This window comes from Octodon degus, unplaced genomic scaffold (genome assembly GCF_000260255.1).
Source record: "Octodon degus isolate 3935 unplaced genomic scaffold, OctDeg1.0 scaffold00377, whole genome shotgun sequence".
NCBI lineage: Eukaryota > Metazoa > Chordata > Mammalia > Rodentia > Octodontidae > Octodon > Octodon degus.
The window spans coordinates 702209-706394 of NW_004524953.1; the positions used below are offsets into that span (position 1 = coordinate 702209).

At 38.2% G+C, this 4186-nt stretch overlaps 1 pseudogene; it reads left to right on the forward strand.

Moving 5' to 3' along the window:
- Nucleotides 1-3229, forward strand: part of LOC101570011 — a 6916-nt pseudogene extending 3687 nt beyond the window's left edge.
- The last annotated feature ends 957 nt before the right edge of the window (nucleotides 3230-4186 follow it).

Sequence of the window (4186 nt, forward strand, 5' to 3'; positions counted from 1 at the left end):
AAAGGAAAGGAAAGGAAAGGGGAAGGGGAAAGGAAGGGAGTATTCTCTCTCTCTCCCTCTCCTCTCTCTCTCCCTCTCCCTCTCCTTCTCCTTCTCCCCCTCCCTCTTCTTCTCCCTCTCTTTGAGCTGTGAGGTATCTCATGCATTCTCTCTTCTGCCCTTCAACATTGGAAGCCCTGATCCTCAAGCTTTCTATGTTGAACTAATTATGTCACCAAATTTTGGTTATTTAATTTGAAAGTGGCAGATTGTGGTATTCTCAGCTTCCATAATAAATGAGCCAGTTCCTATAATAAACCTCCTGTTACACATGTGAATTTGCATGTAGTTTTTTTTTTGTGTGTGTGTGTGTCTGTCTGTCTGTCTATCTTTCTACATCTGTGTGTTTCTCTGAAGAACTCTAATAGAGTAAATGAGAAATCTGACATGAATTTCACTGGGTTTAAATCAAGGTTTTGGAGAGCTAGGTTTATTCTTTGGTCCTCAGGCAAGAGGTTGTTTTCTTGCCATTTTGTAGTAGTTGATACATTGTGTCAACTTGAGATTTTGGAAGCTTGGCTGTATCCACATTCCATGCCTTGGGGTGTGTGGGGCCTCCACACTATTCCCTGCCCCAGAGTGACTCATCGCAAAAAGGGTATATAAAGGAGTTGAGGAAGGCTTCTGCACCCCACTTCCCGGGAGGAATTCTGATCTTTGCCATGCAACTTCTCAGCTGTTCCACTTTGAAGGAGCTTGATCGTCTCAGCTGTGCCACTTTGGAGGAGCTCCGATTCTCACCATGGAGCACCGGTCCTCACAGTCAGCATAGAAGGAAGAGAGTCTTGATGGACACCACTGGTGCTGCTCCTCCTCTGCTCTTTGTTGTTTTCTGCCTACATGAACTGCTGCCATTTGCCTTGGAGCCAGCATAGTAGGGACTGAAACCTTCACTAACTGTGAGCCAAATAAACCTTTCCTTCTTTCATTTTGGGTGTTGATATTTTGTCCCAGCAGCTAGTGAAAAAGTAACCAAGATACATTTACAGGTTCCTGAGGCTGTCCACATTCCCTGCTGCCTGACTCTCTTTCCTCAGTCTTCAAAGCTGACACCATTTATTTTCTCTTGGGCCCTGCTCCATTGCCACATTTCTTTGTAACAGCTGAGAAAAGCTCTCTGCTCTTTATTTTATTTTATTTTTATTTTGTAAATGTTTTATTCATTTTGAGAAAAAATAGCAATGAAACAGTTTGAAAACAGGCTAGTAGGACAGTTACAAAAATTAATACATTGTATATTGTTGTCTTTGTAGTAGTTATTCAGAGGACAAGATGTAGACATCATGTCTTGTCTAAACAATATTAGTACAAACCTTTCCTCTCATTGAACTAAGAGAAAGTAGCTGTACATCTGTCTGCTTTTTATGATCTATATTATTATATTGGACTCATTCAGTTGAGGAGAATTAAAGGGGAAATGTTGATGGTTTCGATTTTTACAATGAGCAAGGAAAAATCTGGAACATTACAAATCAGTATGCAGGCTACACCACACTGACTGAGGTCTTCCCTTCCACTTTACCTTGCTGCACAGGGGACTTAGATAGAAGCCACCAAAGTAGAGGAAGGTGGAAAGATGGTGAGATGTGCAGAAAAGAAAATGAGGACATAAAATGATTAATAGCAAGACAATAATTTTGTGAGGCAAGAGTCCAGCAGCTGGGAACCCAGTTGAGTATGCACAGAGGGAATGGGTCAATGGGCCAGCCAAGCCATCTTGTCCAATGGAGCAAGTTTGAGTGAAACCTCTCCAAGATGGTAGCAGCTAGGCTGAGGCAGGAGAAGCTTGGTGTGTGCCTTGCCTAGTTTGACTAGATACTCTTCAGAAGTTATGTAGAAAAGAAAAGCTCACATGTAAATTGATTGGAGTCACCAAAAGGAATCTAAGCAATTATAAAGTGAAATATTTATGTGACTGCATGGTAGTAAAGGATATGGGATATTATCTTTTTAAATGGAAAGGATGACCAGACTCTCCAAATACTTGGGAACCTTTGCAAAATCTCAGGTGCCCATTACTGCTTCATCCATTCTTTAATGACAAGCATAATTATTTATCTTAGGTAAAGAAAGGCAAAGCAATAATTCCAAAAAACAATAAAAAAACCTAAAATTTGCTATTGTTCAATACATTGTAAGGAAAGCTAAACAAAGGATAATTCTTCAAAAGTGGCAAGATGAACTTAACAGAAGAAAGAATCATAAAGGAGTGATATTTGTTGAAAATACTGTTGATTTAGATGGCCCACCTATAGACATACTGCATTAATGAATATTGTGAGGTATAGCATGCATTTTCTCTTCTTCCTTTCAACATCAGAAGCCCTGCTCCTCAGGCTTTCTACATTGAGCTAATTATATCACCAAATTTTTGGTTCTTTAACTTGCAAATGACAGACAGTGGGACTTCACAGCTTCCATAGTAAATGAACCAGTTCCTATAATATATCTCCTTTTACACATATGCATTTGCATGTGCTTGTGTGTGTGCACCCGGAATAAGCTCAGTCAATGAAGTGACCATTGGTTGTTCCTGCACAGATTGCTTCTTTGAGAAATGTTGTCCTGCTGAGGTTGAAGTTGTATTTGCTTACAATAAGAACTGACAAATTAAAATCTACCCCCATACTCCCATCTATCAATTCAACTCAAGATGCCAATGTGGATCTTATTGCCCCAAAGGGATTGTACAGAAATGCACATAGTATTCCCTTTGCATCTTGCAAACTAGCAATGGCTGTGGCTGGGATGTAAAGACCCTTGTGAAGAAAAAAAGAATGAGTTTTGCCATGAAATGTGGTGGAGAGGTAATTACAAGTGAAGAAGCTGAAAGATGGTGGCAGTTATGTAACAACAGAGGAATTATATATGTCTGATCTGAAGTATGAATCTGATGAATTCACAATGGGTGTAGCTCAATATGGAAATATGTCTCACTTTGTGAATCATAGTTGTGACCCAAGTCTTCTTTGTTCAATGCTTTCATTGATAACCTTGATACTCATCTTCCTTGGATAGCACTATTTCCCACAAGAGCTATATATGCTGAAGAAGAGCTTTTGATTACCAAATAAAAGATTTTGGAGACTTCAGACTCTTCAGACTCTGTTGAACTTCAGACTCTGTTGAACACAGCCCTATAAGAAAGAAGGCCAGAACTGTATGCAGAAATGGGATTAGAGGCATTTAGAGCTTACCTCAACTGACTGTTAGAAAAAATACAGCTGGAAATTAGAGAAATACAGCTGGTGACCATGACAGTTTGGTTTTTCCTGATGTTAACACTTTTAGAAGTTTTGAACTTTTCATATTACCAAGAGTACAGTTTCTCTTTCAATACATCTGACAAGTGCATTACTTTGGCAATGAAGAAGACACAGGGTCATATAGGCTAATTTAAAATTGACCTACTTGGTGGTTAGATTCCAGATGTGGAAGATTATCTCCAGATCATCAGGCACACACTTAAGAAGCCTGTAAGCAGAGAACTGTGCCCTCTTCTGTGTTTTAAAAGTATTAAGCTGAAAAGGTAACAGTTGCTGAGATGAAACATTCATCTTGCCATATACTTTGATTTCGAAGACACAGTTAATTCAGTTTTGACAAATATCCAAATGTTGGTTTGGTCGCTGTATTGTCATTCCTATTAAGTTCTCATTGTTCTTGCTTTTGAGACAAATAGGTGACACTGAATTAATGCTCTATTTTCTTCTAATTTTTCATTAAAACATTGTCATCTTGATACACAAATGGTATTTTTCAAACAATTTATTTCCAAAGTTGTGTGTAAGAACTATGTATGTTTTTAAATTAAAATGTGTACATTTATTTATAAAGTTCTGAAAGTCCCTGTAAATGAAATGAGATCTTTTACTTTTACTTCAGTTTATAATCAGGCTATAAATTCCTCCTTAGGCACAGTTGTTATCTGACTGTAAAACTCTAAAAAAAATACCATTATGATGTCCAGAAAGTAAAATTTGACTAATAGTGCCAAAGGAAAGCAAAATCCCCTTATTGTATATATATCACAGGTCCAAAACCATTTTCAATGCCACTCTAGTTTCATCCAAAAGCTCCAAAGGTTTGGAACTATGCCTACATGAAAGATATTGACTCAGAGGTGGCACTGAGACTTTTATACACA